At 42.2% G+C, this 17,172-nt stretch overlaps 1 protein-coding gene and 1 pseudogene across 4 annotated transcripts in view; both read right to left on the reverse strand.

The window, feature by feature from the left end:
- JAZF1 (JAZF zinc finger 1) overlaps positions 1–17,172 on the reverse strand; it is a 342,754-nt gene that overhangs the window by 28,989 nt on the left and 296,593 nt on the right. The window lies entirely within an intron of this gene.
- LOC308622527 (heterogeneous nuclear ribonucleoprotein A1-like) lies at positions 13,994–15,286 on the reverse strand (annotated as a pseudogene). The gene has a single exon. The product of its transcript is annotated as a heterogeneous nuclear ribonucleoprotein A1-like (transcript).

Here is a 17,172-nt window from a genome sequence, read left to right on the forward strand (position 1 = left end):
GACCTCAGCACTGGGTCTTCCAGCACAGTCATTAGACCCAGCTCCCTGGTGGTCTATTTTCTAGAGAGTTGGTATAACATTTTTTGATTCTTGTCTGATACGCTGCTAAGGTATATGCAGATGCTCTGGGGTAAGTATCACATGGAGTAAAACTCAATCATACTTGCTTCCATCAACATAATGTGTAATTTGGTCAAACAGATTTGCCAGGCATGGGATCTAACTGGAATGGTCATCTCAGTCCCTTTTCTTGGTCGGGGCGAGAGGGAATGCATTAACATTGTTCTGGAAGAAACTTAAAACACAGTGTAAATGAGCTTATCTAAAGTTCAGCATCACTCTGCCTGCTAAAGGTCTAAGGCCACCACTGCCTGAGGAGGTTAGTCCTACCTTGGAGTGCGTCGTGGGCTCGAGCCAGTTCTGGCCCTGCTCCCACACCATGGAATCAGTTCAGGAGAGGAGATGAGGCTGGGGAAACCCCAGGGAGAGAGGCGGAGAGGGCAGAAAACTATTATACCCTTAGCAGAATGGGAGGTTTTGGAAACTAAGTCTGGAGAGTTTTCTCTCAAAGAGGTATTGGTCCAGCACACCTTTCCTTTCCCTCGCCACCCCCTCAGGAACGAAAACCAGAAGTGCTGAGGGAGCTGCGATGTTTTTCCTGGCCCCAGTGCACACGGGAAGTGCCATAAATCTCTCAAGAAAGCCCAGGCTTGTGGGATTTCCAGAACCATCATGACAGAGGTGGTTGATGATTTAAGATCATGTCTTGATTCTAAAAGAATTCTTGACTGTGCACCACCCTGGAAAACCTGCCCCCGTCCCTGCCCCCCGTGCTCAGGAACGGCACCACCATCCACTCAGCTGCGCAGCAAAGAACCCAGGAGTCATTCCTCTCTTTCCTCCTCCAGCAACTCATCCAGCTCCTCCAGGCTCTACTTCCAGAATATCCCGAGTCCATCCATGTGCCCCCACTAGCCTAGTCCCATCCCTGCCATCTCTCCTGGTACTGCTGCAATAGATAACCACCCCCAACATTCATTCATCTGTCAGAATAATCTTTTAAAAATGTAAAGCCAACCTTGGCATTCTCCTGTTTAAAACCCTCCAAAGGCTTCATGTTACACTTATAAAACTGGGCAAACTTTTGTTGTCTGGGCATTTTTCTCCCTTCCCACCCATTTGAACCAGCCAGCCTCATACACCCTCTACTTTTTCTTCATCTGACTAAGATGTGTTCATTCTAAAACTCCGTTTGCATATCATTGCCTCCAAAAAGTCTCCTGTGACTCCCCACCCCAAGGCTGTGTACACACCAAGCTTGTCTCTACCAGGGAACCTAGCATCCTGTGTGGATTTCATCGTCTGTCTCCCCCTGCTAGTCTCTGGGCTACTTGAGGACAGGGGTGATGTCTTTCATCTCTGTGCATACGTTTGGCAAGTAGTAGGCACTCAAATGTTTGTTCTGTGTATGAACAATAATACCTCCAAGGGACACCTGAAAAATAATCATTCTAGGAGCACAGGAGGTACTGCGCACTTCTGAAGGGCACACAAACGAATCAGTCATACCTCACATTTTCAGAAGTCAGAGAGGACAGACAGCAGGAGTGGGCTTTGGAGAAAGGCAGACCCAGGTTAAAATCCAGGCACCCAAACTTACTGTGTGCCCTCTGAACTTCTGGTTTCCATTCATGTATAAAGTGGGGATATGAATCACGTGCTCAGCAAAGCACCCAACACATTCTAGGCGTCCTGACAGTCATTCTTATTACTCCAGGCAGGCACACCACAGGCTAACGCTAATGCCCCTCACCAAGCTGGGGTAGAGACCAGAGGGACTCTCTGCTTCCATAAATATTTTTTTCCATAAATCATACCTCTTGACTTGCTTTCTTCCTTAGGTAATCTCTGTTTTCACATTGTTTCTGAAAAGCCAACTGCACTGGACTCAACAGAGTTCAGTTACCTGACTTCACGCCTACTCTTAGGAGAGAATTTGAGGGGGCTCAGGACACACCCTGCCCTTTCTGCTCCCTTCCCTCCAAAGTGCACGTTTCCATTTTCCAGTCTCATCCTCGCTATTGCTGTAACAGCTGTCCATGCTTTGCGAAGTACCGAAAGTGGTAAGAGCACTGGATTTGAAGTCTGAATCCTTTTCGTCTTTCTCTGGGTAAGTTACGCCAGTCTAGTTTCTTCAAGTGTCAAGTATTCAAAGTGCTTTTATCTCACTAATAATAATTAGCTTTGGCAAACAAGAAAGTAAAAGGCACAGTTGGATCGTTCTCAAAAATCAATTGAACAAATAAAATCCAGGAGAGTGTCCCGGGTTTAAAATGCAAGGCGTGGGTGAGGCTGTGTATAAATCCCAACACAGCAGAGATGGTGAGGGGTGTCTTCCCAGGGATGATGGAGGCGGCGGTCGACTTTACATCCCTCTTTCTGGAGAAAGGTCTGCGTGCTGGTGTGTAGGGCAGGTTTTCACAATGAGCGCTCTATACTGAAAAATCCCCTAAGACTAGAGGCAGGCTTTTCTATTACTGCTCTGTAGCTTGGAAATCCCAGCTAGTGATGACTTTATGGGTTTGTACGGTCTAGACAAGAGGGTTACTCTTTGGCGAAATTGCTCCGAAGGGGAGGCCCCTGTGAAAATTCCCATCCAACTAATTACCATTCAGAGGGCAGGCAGGCTACCAGGAGGGTGCTAGGCTCTGGCAGAGGCTGCAGTTGGAAAGCCATACTCCCAGCTTTATCACTGGCTATGTTTATTTTCCTTCCTGTCAAAACAAGGACAGGAAAGGGGAACAAGAGTGCTAGTCAGAAAGATCAACTCAGGGTAGTAGGGGAGAACAAAAAATGAAGGCTGCCCAGAGCTCCGACTGAGAGGGCTGGGCCTTCACCAAGGATTGGGAAATACCGACCATCTGTCTGCTTCATATTTTCTACATCAATTATTTCAGCTTTCTCAGCAACTTTAGATCTTTAGAAGGGACCATGTAAAGTTCATGGTCTGAACTAGGTATGGGGTAAAATGCTTCCAAAAATATCAGTGTCACAGTGCTAAAACCCAGAGGAACTCACAACTATTTTCACCTCAGGTTTTACAGGACCCGTAGAGGTAGGTGGCAGGATCTGTTCCTTCAATATTTGGAAGAAATCATTTTCACCGACCCCAGGACAGAGCTGAGAGAAAACCCTGTCTTGAAATCTCTGCGTTCTGGTGAGCTGACTCTCTGGGAGGGAAACAATGGCCTTCTGTGAAGGGAAATGAAGCCTGCACTCCCCAAGCGCCACATCCAAACACAAAACATCTCTGGTGGGAAAACACGTCCAGAAGCCCTTCCGGGCCACACCTGCCCCACACCTGCCCCACACAGGAGCCTTCTTTGCCACTGGCACCCGTCTGCTCTCATATTATCTTGCACTAATATCAGACACAATTTTCTCACTGGTATCTTTGTTGTGACACAGTTTCTTCTCTTTTCCCTGGAGTCCCTCAGGGTGTAGACTGTTATCTTTTCCCATCTTTACTTTATTCAGATGTATCTAATGATGGGCTTCATGCTGAGTGCTCAGTTACTGCCTAAGATGGATAAGTGATCAAAGAGAAATCTCTACCAAAAAAAAAAAAAAAAAGGACACACCGAAACATGAACATTTTTCTTCCTCTTTGTGGTTAAGCTCTAGTGAAGGACCCTGTGTTCTTTCTGGGAATGGGGAACCTGGGAACATTCCGGGATCTGCAGACCCAGAAGAAATTGTATGGCTACAGTTTGATGAGGTCTCGTGAATGAAGAACTACGATTACAGCACAGCTGATGATGAGAACACACTCAGTATTTTGCCTTGGCTGGAGTGTGACTGAGAGGAATAAGCACTAGAATGGAAATCAGGCAGGTTGGGTCTTGATACTGTTTTGACTGAATTGGGCCACATGACCTTGGGCTTGACACTACACTTGAATGAAAGGGTGAGTCTAAGTCACCGGCTTTCAAATTTTCTGACCATGATCTGGTAAAAAAAAATAAACATTTTATATCACCACTCAGAAAATACACACACACACACACACACACACACAACTACAAGTTTCCTCAGATAATATTTATCCTTCTTAAGTGTGAAACACCATATTTTCTATTTCTTTCTTTTCTTATTTTAAAAAATGCTGGTCAGGGATTCCCTGGTGGCGCAGTGGTTGAGAGTCCGCCTGCTGATGCAGGGGACACGGGTTCGAGCCCCGGTCCAGGAGGATCCCACATGCCGCGGAGCGGCTGGGCCCATGAGCCATGGCCACTAAGCCTGCGCGTCCGGAGCGGGTGCTCCGCAACGGGAGAGGCCACAACAGTGAGAGGCCCGCGTACCACAAAAAAAAAATAAATAAATAAAAATTAAAAAAAATTGCTGGTCATAACTTACAAATTACAATAGCTAAGGTGATCCTGACACATATTTCTGGTTCTAAAATTCCACAGTGTAAAGATCTCATGCTATTTGATGGCATGTTGTTTTTCCTCTGTTGCTTCCTTTCATCAGGAGGAGTTTGGGGCAGTAATGCTCCAGAATTCAGGGGTGTTAAGGAATGACAACTTAGCTAATGAAGCCAACTCCCCCAGGAATCCTCTCCCATGGGGTGGAGGAGGGGAGGGAGCTGCTCTCTGACCGTCACTTTAAAGAGAGCAGGAAGTGGAACGGACCCCCTTCCGTCCAAGTCACAGAATCTCTGCCCTTTCTCGGCAACAAGTACCAAAATGGATTGAGGCCGCCCCAGTCTTAAGACATTTATTTTTACCAATTCGTCGTTGTCAGTCTCCTATTCTTTTGACTATTCTAAGGGTATTTGTACTGAACACAAGAGACCATGGAGATGAACATGTCACAGCAATACTGCTGCTCTGTCACTGAATAAATTGAGGCCATTCAGACTACTTCACAGACATGCACTAGGAGTTTTTTTTTAATATTGAAGTATAGTTGATTTATAATGTGTTAATTTCTGCTGTACAGTAAAGTGACTCAGTTATATATATTCTTTTTCATATTCTTTTCCATTATGGTTTAATCACAGGATATTGAATATAGTTTCCTGTGCTATACAGTGGGACCTTGTTGTTTATCCGAGTTGGTTTTTCTCATAACCATATTTTTACACTGGCCTTGATCCCCTTGGGCCAAGCCAGAGAGTAAGGCAAATCTTTGGGAACCTGATTCACCCTACTTGTGTTGACCAGGCCTCCACCATCTCTTTCCTGAGAGATTTGAAGGGACTACGTTCAACCAGCCTCAAGGGCATGGTTCAGGGCTCGAGGATGGAGCCAAGTGAACTGGCCCACATGGGAATCAAACCCAGGACCTCAGATTTAGTCACCCCAGGCTCCGGTCCCTCGAGCCAACTTTAAGTCCTGGAGCTCCTTTGGGCGAGGGAAGATGACTTACTACCAGCCTGCAAAGAACCGGCATTCAGAACTGATTCTGTTTAGTATCTTGCTCTGTCAATGAGAAGAGTCAACAACAACTATTAACCAGACACCTAAGTAACAATATGGTTTATTAGGTTAATAAATTCAGGCCACTCAGAGCACTTTCTAGACAAGAACCTGATATCACTCTGAAGGAGCCACAAATTGCCATCTTCTGGAAGATGACAAAAGAGGCAAAATGTTCCGAGAAAATATTCATTCAGTTTTCAGTCCTGTCATCTTTCCAAAATATACTATTATATAATAGAAAATACAGACAAAGTGAACAGAAATTCTAGGAGGCTGTGAGATGCTATTTCTAAAGAGGCACAGCTACCATGAAAATGAACCTACTTTCCAATATAGCATAATTCATTTTCCAGTTTGCCATTCTTGCTTGACAGAATTAAAATGACAATGTTCATTCAGTATGCCACGTTTATAGCTTTGGCTAAAGGGCTCCTACATGGCAAAGGACAAGCTTTCTGGTCTTGGCAAACCTTCCTCTTTTGATGATGCCAGAAAATAGATCTTTATTGCGAGCCAAAAAAAAAAAAAAGAGAGAGAGAGAGAAAAAAAATCTTCTTTGGAATATTTATTACTTATTCATTTAGGAAACACAGCCCTATAGATTATTTACAAATGTGTTAACTGGATTCTACTAAACTTTCAATTTGTTATTTACTTGCCAAGTACCATGTATTAGTTACCAATAGTATGTTTCTGTAATGCATGTTTATTATAGTTATTCCAGAAACTCTGATTAAAATTTTTTTTAATTCCAATTTTTATTCTTCATAATTTTAATTTTATGGTTTTAGTTTCCAAAAAGGTCTTATTCATCTCCCAGGGAAAAAAACCCTCCAGGCTGAGGTGTGTTGACCACAGGTGGTGGTAGGAACCCACCTAGCCTGTCACAAGCATCTCCAGGCAGGTGCCCTCTGGCACCTCACTCACAACTGAGCTGTAACATTTTAATTATATGCTTTTAAAAGTTAATCATTTGTCAAGTTTTGTTAGTCTTACGAAAATAATTTTCCTTTAGGTACAACATAGCATATTCTAAATTATATACACATATATAACTGAAACCAAGTGGCTCTAATTAAACATTTTTTTCAAAGACTGTTTCCTTTTAATGGCAGTGAAATACTGTTGGTAGCATCAACAGGCTCTGCCAAAATGAACTTCACCAAGGTGAATTTTAGGGAGACTGTCAACACAATAATGGCCTAGAACTTTATGCAAAGTTCTTATATTAGAAAGCGGTCATTTAAGGGTGTCACTTGGGGGCCTGTTCAAGATACAGGATCACAATCGTGTTTCAAAAACATCATCCTAAATTGAATGCCTGGCACTGGTCCTGGTAATTGTTAGAGCCTTGTAGTTCAGCCTGGGTAACACCATACATTTCTTTTCTTTTCTTTTTTTTTTCAATTTTTGAATTTATTTTATTTATTTTTTATACAGTAGATTCTTATTAGTTATCTGTTTTATACATATTAGTGTATATATGTCAATAAAAATCTCCCAACACACCGTACATTTCTGCCTGGCAGACAGAAACTGGAAAAGGACAGCCAATAGAAAATCATGTCGAGGTTCTTTCCACCCCTGAGTTTAAGATTCTATACAACTGTTTTCTTTTTTTTTTACATTTTTAAAATTTATTAAAAAATTTTTTTTTGGCCGTTCCCTGTGGCTTGCGGGATCTTAGTTCCCTGACCAGGTATCAAACCCAGGCCCTCTTCAGTGAAAGCGCAGAGTTCTAACCACTGGATGCCAGGGAATTCCCTGTGCAACTGTTTCAAGTCAAATGTTGTGAGGAGGATGTTGACTAGGATGCAGTTATATAACATATAGAGAGCTCGAGATAGCTCACCTGGAAAGTACCATTTTCACTATTTGCTATAAAAGAAATCTGCTTTACATGTATTTTTTCTTGTTACTTGAAAATTATGGTAATTTTGAAAAATATATCTATTTGAAAACTAAAAATCCTCCCAGACCCAGGCTGCAAAGATGTCTTAGCTGGTAGGCAATGACGGGTGCCGTCTAGCTATTTTATTCAAAATTATTTTGACAAGAAGAAAAGCAGTTTCCCTGAGAGTGACTTGTTCTTGGACGTTTAAGCATCTGGAACACCTTGGCTACCTTTTTTGCATTTAGAAAAAAAAAGTAATAATCAGGTATCTAGGTAGAAAACACAACACATCATGGCATGATTAGATTTCAAATTCCTATATACTGGTCTCCCAACCAATTTTAGATTCTCAGGGGTGATTTTCTATGTGTGTTTCCATACTAAAGAGAGCCTGAATTGGCTAGATTAAAAAAAAATTCAGTCCAGTGGAGTAAGAAACACATCTCTGATCTGATAAGATCAAGCCAACCTGTTGCTGTTTTGATGAATATAAATTATCACCAGCATCCCGTTTCCCGAGGAGGAACTATGTAAGTTTGGTGGCAAGGGGCTTGAGTGCATGGCCAGCATCCTTTCCTTTCCAGGTACCAGAAAGGTTCCAGCAGCCTGTTTCTCCCTTCTTGTCAGATACCACTTCCGTTTTAGTGCCTTTCCAAGGAGTATGAAGAAAGCCCGGGGACAGAAGCAGGGAGACTGTGTACCTGGATTGTCTTTTTGGCAAGAATAAATGAGCTTAAAGCATTCTCATTTTTCTGCAGATTCTGTCTGTAATGCTGTGCAGCTGCGTGCGCCTGGGGATCCTTTTATTGTTAAAAGTAGACCCACATGGAAAAGACATTAAAATAAGTTTGCTGCTAGAATACCCACGAAGATAAAAGGGCTTCTCTGACTTTAATATGCTGAGTTTTAGACGGGAAGGAAAATGAAAGGAGTTCTTTGGAAACACACACATTTGGCTGGGCTACGAATTCATCAGGTGTTAAATCCCCATCACCTTCGCAGTAGAGGTGTAGGGCAGCGCTGAGCGTCTGCTTGTTTGTGTTTTCAGTGGAATCCGCACCATTTTCCACGCTTACAATGTGTGGCTCTCTTTAGCACTCATATTTAGGTTCTGGTACTTGCTTCCAGAGGAAAATTAGTGAAAGTGTGTACTGATGGGAGCTGGCATACGACTGAGCTCTGGACCCTAGCTTAAAGAGACTTCATTCTTTTGGGGGGTAGGGAGTGTGCCCTTTAAAATAACTTTGTCTTGTGATATTTTTTGGCCAGTGCAGAGACCCCTACTGGGACAAAGAAAAAGCAACAATGATCGAGGGCCAAAACCATGCCATTAACTATGTTCCTAGCACCAGGTGAAACATGACATAAAGACCATCAAGATTTCTTGTGGGAATTCGTAACAGTGGACATATTTTTACTGAGTTTGATTAAACAATAACACAGTTAAGAGAAGAGATGAAATTCATGTTTATAACTAAATGTAAATGATTAAGCATGGTATTGCCAAAATGGTAGGACAAAAATATTTTCATTAGAAGATAAATTACTGATGCCTTTTTGTTACTGCAAATATTAAATCTGAAGATAAGCTGTTATTAAGTGGCTGCCCGTTATAGAAATGGGGTTTATTTAGAGTTTCAGAGGATGTGCTTGATGCAGGCTGAAACTGAGCAGCTTTAATTTTCTTTCCTGTAAAATTCTCACTATCTCATGGAAAGCAAAATATTTTGGATACTGGAAGACCCAGATGCTATAATTTTCTATCGGAAACTGATTCTGTGTCTTGAGACCCAGTGTCTGGCAACTAGTTCTTCTTCATTTAATAAGTGTAGCAATTGTTTTATTTGACCATGCTATCATTTCTGCAGAGTTCCAAAGCTGAGAATAAAGGATTCTGCTGTCTTTCTTCAACAGAGAGGAAATTCCAGAGATTTTCTTCTCAAACTACTGCGTGTATTTACTTCCTTTGTTCTTAAATGGCTTGTTTACAGCAGAGGAAATGCTCTTTGCTCTTTCAAGGAGTGAGTGGAAGTTGTGGGCTCCTGTTCCTCATTTCTGCCTGGGCCAACAACTTTTTTTTTTTTTTTTTTAACTGAGGTAAATCCAATGCACAGATTTTAAGTATCTAATTCAGTTAGTTTGATAAATGTCTACCTTTGTGTAACCAACATTTCAATCAAGATATGGACTATATCTCCATCAGTCCAGAAAGTTCTCTTGGGTACGACCCTTCCCCACATTCCCCCTGAGTCCACTGCTATTCAGATTTCCATCATTACGGATCAGCTACCTCTACTTCAATTTCATATGTACTCTTTGGTGTCTGGTTCCTTTCACTCAGAGTAATGTTTTTTGTTTTTAAATAAATTTATTTTTGGCTGCGTTGGGTCTTCGTTGCTGCGCACAGGCTTTCTCTAGATGCAGCGAGCGGAGGCCACTCCTCACTGCTGTGCACGAGCTTCTCATTGCGGTGGCTTCTCTTGCTGCGGAGCACAGGCTCTAGGCACGCGGACTTCAGCAGTTGTGGCTCGCGGGCTCTAGAGCGCAGGCTCAGTAGTTGTGGCGTATGGGCTTAGTTGCTCCACGGCATGCGGGAATCTTCCCGGACCAGGGATTGAACCTGTGTCCCCTGCATTGGCAGGTGGATTCTTAACCACTGTGCGACCAGGGAGGTCCCCAGTATAATGTTTTTGAGACTCATCCATGGTGGGTTTTTTTTTTTTTGGTGTAACTGTACTTTGTTCTATCTCTCTTTTTTTTAAATCACTAAATAGTATTCCACTGTATGGACAGATCACAGTTTGTTTATACGTGTACCTGGAGATGGCCTAGTTAACAGTCTGGGCTATTGCAAATAAAGCTGCCCTGTATATCCTTGCACCTGTCTTTTGTGGACGTATGCTTCCATTCCTCTTGGGTAAACACCTAGGGTGGTACTGCTCAGCCAACATCACTTTGGTTTTGAAGCCTGAAGCCCTGGAGAACCTATATGACCTTTGTAGGGCTCTCCCTCCTTGGCTGGGTAGAGGAACAGTGACATCTGATGCCCTCTCCTCTCAGAGCAGCTTTGAGGATGTTTTCTGCCCTTCACAGGAAAGAGGGCAAGGAGTTTTCCGGACACCGTACTCAAAACTCACCTGGTCCCGAAGACCCTGAGATGCCCTTTACATGGCTCTAAGACCTTGACATATCTTATCAGTGAGATGTTCAGTGGGGCATCTGACAGAGACGGTGGGACAAAGGGGTGCCCCCACCCCAGATAGTGATGGTGGTTGGGCCTACGTGGGCGCATCCTTCAACAAGGGAGGGGAGAGAGCTCGTTGATAAGTGTGTGTATCTGTTAGAAACATCCAATATTCCATTTTCTTCATGCTTTGAAGTTCCACAATTAAAAGGGTTATTATTGCTACCTTTACTAAAACAACAAGACGAACTATAAAAATCTGTAAACCTGCTAACGCTTTTACTTCTACCAGCTCTGGTCATAAAATGGTTATCTTAAATGCTCCTGTATTTCTGATAACAAATAGTGTCATTTTTGTTCTCAGATATGACACCCCTTCCTCTGGAAAATATGCCTATGCCCCAAAGCACATCATTAGCAAATGCCACCAGTAATGCACATTCCTGGAATCAATCTCCTCTGAGGTTAGTACAGACAAAAAATAAACATGCACAAGTGGTCCTGGCCAGGGCTGGTGAAATACTGTCCAGAAGGGCAGGATTCAGTTAAGAGCACGAAATGTTTTCTTTGTTTTGAACGTGCTGTATAGCTACTTCAAGAAGCCCTGACATGTCGGCCATTTCCACCACTGACCTGGTGGCTCCTGAACGCACTGGGTGTCTTGGATGCAGAGTAGGGCTTTCAGAGCTAATGTCCTTTCTAAATTGGAGGTTTAAGTAGAGACAGTGTTAACACAAGCAGTTGTTTCCGTCCCTATCTTTATCACATTAATCCTCACGGGGAGGTAGGCACTGTCTCCAATGTATACATGAGGAGGCCGAGCTTACAAAGGGTTAAGGCCATCTGTCTCTCAAGCTGCAGAACCAAGATTTGGATCCAGATGCCAAAAGATCTCACCACTTTACCTCTGTTCCCAGGGTTTTAGAAGATGGCCCAGAAAACTCCAGGTTTACAGAATACCTTTTGTCAACATATCTGGGTCTGCTTATGAATTCCCTAAGCTGACATACCATAATGATCATGCTCTAAAATTGTGTGCCCCAAATCACTTTCCCACTGATCTCACCTTATTCCAACTGCTTTGGAATTCACATTGCCTTACAATTTCTAAGACATTGTGTGGATGTGAATAGATAGATTATAACTGCACTAAAACAGTATGGAAAGAATGACTCTGTGTGTACCTCCATCTTGTCTAGCTAATCATCCATGCTAGTCATTTAGTCCACCTGTGTGTATGTCATGTTCATTAAGTGTCTGCTCTACATGTGTATAACCTGCTTCTACTAAGAGATGGAAGTTCTAATCCATAAGGGCTATGCCTTCTGCTTTTTTGTACTCCCAATACCTGGAACAGTGACTGTAACAAAATAGATGTTCCATAAATTATGTGAAATGAGAAGATACCCCATCCTGGTGCTGTGGAAAACAGGGTCACTCACTTGGGGACTGCTGAACTTGGGCCAGTTTTCACTTAGATGAGCCTCGATTTCTTTTGCCTTTAAAGTGGGGTTAATAAATGGTGATGTGAATGTTTTTGTGCACTATAATGATATAATCTATTATTATTACAGATCGGCATCGATTTGATTGCTTTCTTCAAGTCAAGAAAATGTTTTGTGTGGGAAGGTCTCTTATGAGTGATGTAGTTGAGGAAAAATAATTGAAGTACTATCTCGTCGTTGCCATCCTTACTCTAACCAACGCTTTGAGTAGTAAGAGATTAAAAATAAGCATCTGCATAATGCAGTGGGGAAGGAAGCAAATTAGCTACAAGACTGGACCATAACACTCAGGAAGCAGGATAAAAATTTTACAAGTCAATCAATGAAGAAGATGAAAGGCCAGTGATTAGAACAAAGCAGTATATAAACAAACAAGCAAACAAGTCATAGGCCAGGAAAGGGTGTGTTAGTGACCCTGAATATACGCAAGCCAGAGAGTACAGCAACATGAGGTCATTCTCCAGCTTAAGACGGCGCGTTTATGTGAAAAGGGAAATATAAATCAAGGCCATTTTCTCAATGGGAAGAGTTTAGAGAATGTTTTTTAGGCATTGTCCAGTTATTTAACTCTTTAGGGCAGAATCTGTTAGAAATACCAAACCCTGGCCTCAGGACTTTATAAGTAGGTCACAAAATTCAGTCAGGCTAAAATATTTCAATTTTCTTCTTTTCCGCCATTAAATAGGATGGGATTTATCTCTCTGAGGTTTTTCCTTCTGTTTCATTCTCTTCTTTTGGGTCGGTGGGGGGAATTATGTTAGTTTAGACCTTACCTTAGTTATCTTTTCCTCTCAGATTTTCTGCCTTTAGTAAGGCTGTTTAGGTGTATTTCATTTTCTAAAAATAAAGCGATTGGGGGGAGAGTTCACCTCAACTCCACTCAGACAGAGTTTCTAAATGTCAAGTTAAATTTTGTCAGTTCTATTAGTCATTTCCATCCTGAGGGTAAAATTAATACTTCACTTTTTAAAATGGTTTGCTGTTTATTAGTAACTCCGGAGAACTGCAAAATGTTATAATCTGAGCAACCTATTGCCAAAACTATAAAGGAATGTTAAAGGTCTACTATCAGGCCAGATAGCAGGAGGCACAGGAATATGAAATGAAACAACACAATGCAGAAACTTAAATTACGCATTTATAGATATAATCTGTGACTTCATGGTCGTTATAGGCCGCCTAAACAAGAAAACAAAAAAATTTGTTTAATTTCCTTTGGTACCTTTCTCTGGTTTAATACTTGAATTTTTCCCAAGTGGGCCAAAAAATATATGCAAATATTTTCCAGGAGAGACTGTGAAGTGCTATTATAACCAGAAATCCAGCCAACTCTTTCCACGGCTGCTCCACTAAGACATAAGCAAGCATTCATTCAGTCCCATTGGACTCATGTCTGGAAGCTAAGCAAGTAGATTACAGTAACTTTTCTCCAAGCAAAGTGGAATACAGGTTAACCCAGGCAAGAAAACACACAGCTATGACAAGATGGGTCCCATTTAAAAGCAGTGGATTCCCAACTCTGGCTGTAGGTTGGAATTACCTAGAGAGAGGTTTTAAAAACCCCCAATGCCCAGCCCACCAACAGGATCAGGGTCTCTAGAGTGGAGCCCATGGACAATTTCAGGATGAACTTTTAACAGCTGGTTTGCAAGCCTGAATATTTAACAACTGGCTCCCTGGAGTCAGCTCCAACTCACCCTTAAAGAAAATCCTGACTAAACTAAACTGGTAAGTTCTTCAGTTCTGACCTGCTATTTGAACGATGGAGTGGGGTAAAAGTGAGGGTTACTGTGAATGAAGGTGAACCACAGTTCCTATCTTAATGTATTTTTGTATTTTAGGTTTAGAAGTAGTAACTGGGGCAGCTAAATGGCTGAAGGTCTAATGAGGTTTTTTTTTTTTTTAAAGACATTTATTCAGTATCATGATCAGACTATTACATTTAGCAATCAACAGCATGGGTGCCCCCCCCAAAAAAAACCTACATTAAAACCCTTTGTTGGAATGCCTTACACTTTCCACAAAACAGAAACGAAAAGAACCTGTTATACAATTAGTCACAAATACAGGCCTCGAGTTTTTTGCCCATACACATGAGTATTGTCTAAAACGTGTCTTCTCTGTAGCAGCTAGGCCCTGCCACCACTGTGCTTGGCTGAGTTCACAAATCTGTTGTAGCCTGTAGCTTCCCTGTCACTTCTCTGGCTCTCCTTTCCTGCTAAGCTTTGTTTCTTGGCAGTAATTAAAGCCTCCTGCCACTGCCATAGCTCCTGCTGCTGCTGGAACTGCCATAGCCACCTTGGTTTCGGGGTTTGGCAAAGTATTGGCCTCCACCACCACAGGGGCCAGAACTTCTGCCCCCCAAATTTCCTCCTTTCGCGGGTCCAAAATTTGCAGATTGATTGCTGTAATTGCCAAAATCACTGTAGCTTCCACCACCTCCAAAACTACTTCCAAAACTGCTTCCATCATTACCGAAGCCATTATAGCCATCCCGCTGCCACCATAGCCACCGCCACCACAGCTGCCACCAAAGCCAGCTCGACCACTGACGTTTCCTCCATGACCAAAGCTGCCATTCCCACCAAAACCACCCCCACAACCATCATCAAAGTTTCCAGAACCACTTCGACCCCCTTGGCTGGATGAAGCACCAGCCATCTCTCGCTTAGATAGGGCTTTCCTTACTTCACAGTTGTGGCCATTCACAGTGTGGCGTTTCTGAATGACAATCTTGTCTACAGAGTCATGGTCATCAAAGGTTACGAAAGCAAAGCCTCTCTTTTTGCCACTGCCTCAGTCAGTCATGATTTCAATCACTTCAGTTTTCCCGTACTGTTCAAAAGTAATCTCTGAGGTGATGTTCTTCAGTGTCTTCTTTAATGCCACCAACAAAAATCTTTTTCACAGTTAAGTGGGCACCAGGTCTTTGAGAATCTTCTCTTGAGACGGCCCTCTTTGGTTCCACCACTCTTCCATCCACCTCGTGTGGCCTTGCCTTCATGGCCGCACCCACCTCCTCCACAGTGGCATACATGACAAACCCAAAGCCTCTGGAGTGCCTGGTGTTTGGATCCCTCATTACCACACAATCTGTGAGCGTTCCCCACTGCTCAAAGTGGCTCCTCAGACTGTCATCTGTTGTCTCAAAGCTCAAACCTCCGATGAAGAGCTTCCGTAGCTGTTCAGGCTCTTTGGGTGACTCTGACTTAGACATGACGGCAGTGGAGGGGGGAGACGTCAACAGTACTTACCACGTGTGCACGGGCAGAAAGGAGTAATCTACCGAACGTATCTCTAATGAAGTTTTTAAAAAGGTGTTAATAATGATTAACGTGGAAATAAAGTATGAGTACACTGGAAAGACCTCATTTTTGGAAGTGACAGACACGTGACTTTGTGCAAATTAACCTTATTAAGCCTCTATTTCTGCAATCTGTACATGGGAATTAATAATGCTGTCTCAGTGGGGTTGGTGTTAGGATTAAATAATCATACATAGGCATATACAGTAAAAAATCTAAGTTGCCTTTCCTTCTCAGTAGTTATACTCTAGATTATTATTACTTTTAAAGGAGAATGGTATGAATTGTTTTAACACTTTATTTTCAGTAAATTTAATCATGTTTATCTTTATTTTATATATATATTTTTTAATTGAGGTACAGTTGATTTACAACGTTGTGATAGTTTCGGGTGTATAGCAAACTGCTTCAGTCATATAGATAGATTTTTTTTTCAGATTATTTTCCCTTATAGGCTATTACAAAACATTGAGTATAGTTCCTTGTGCTATACAGTTAGGTCCTTGTTGACTATTTTATACATAGTAATCACATTTATCTTTAATTCTTTTTTTTTTTAAAGATTTTTTTGATGTGGACCATTTTTAAAGGCTTTATTGAATTTGTTACAATATTGCTTCTGTTTTGTGTTTTGCTTTTCTGGCCCCAAGGCATATGGGATCTTAGCTCCCTGACCAGGGATCGAACCCGCACCCCCTACGTTGGAAGGTGAAGTCTTAATCACTGGACGGCCAGGGAAGTCCCCTATCTTTAATTTTTTATCTCTGTGATTTAAACCAGGGTTGGCAAACTATGGCCTGTGGACCAAATCTGTAAATAAGGTTCCACAAAAACTTATAATTTTGTGGAACACACCACGTCCATTTGTTTGCATAGTTCTATAGCTGCTTTCCTGCTACAGCAGCAGAGTTGAGTAGCTGAAACAGAGGCCCCATCACCTGAAGTATTTACTATCTGGTCCTTCATAGAAAAGATTCTTGACCCACAATTTAAACCATTCTAAGCTTTCCTTAAGTGAATACTTTTAAAAAGTACATTAAAAAAGAACACAAAACAAATGAGGATAGGAAATGAAAAAAATGAGAAAAGAAGATTCCCCTAGGGTTTAGAAATTACAAAATAAATCTTAGTTCCAGAATCCTTAAAAAGTACTTGAAACTCCAGGATGAAACTGAGATCTAATTCTGTTTAGTCAAGACAGTATATATATATTTAAATATATCTTTATAGGAATATAATTAAAAAAATTTTTTTAAATTTATTTTTTGGCTGCGTTGGGTCTTCCGTTGTTGCGCACAGGCTTTCTCTAGTTGTGGTGAGCAGGGACTACTCTTCGTTGTGGTGCATGGACTCCTCATTGCAGTGGCTTCTCTTGTTGCAGAGCACAGGCTCTAGGCACGTGGGCTTCAGTAGTTGTGGTGCGCAAGCTCAGTAGTTGTGGTGCATGGGCTTAGTTGCTCTGCAGCATGTGGGATCTTCCCAGACCAGGGATCAATCCTGTGTCCCCTGCACTGGCAGGCAGATTCTTAACCACTGCACCATCAGGAAGTCCCTATTGGAGTATAATTGCTTTACAGTGTTGTGTCAGTTTCTGCTGTACAACAAAGTGAATCAGCTATATGTATACATATATCCCCATATCTCCTCCCTCTTGAGTCTCCCTCCCACCCTCCCTATCCCACCCCTCTAGGTGGTCACAAAGCACCGAGCTGATCTCCCTGTGCTATGCAGCAGCTTCCCACTAGCCATCTATTTTACATTTGGTAGTGTATATATGTCAATGCTACTCTCTCACCTC

Source organism: Mesoplodon bidens, assembly GCF_964165515.1.
Source record: "Mesoplodon bidens genome assembly, chromosome: 9".
In the NCBI taxonomy this organism is placed as follows: Eukaryota; Metazoa; Chordata; class Mammalia; order Artiodactyla; family Ziphiidae; genus Mesoplodon; species Mesoplodon bidens.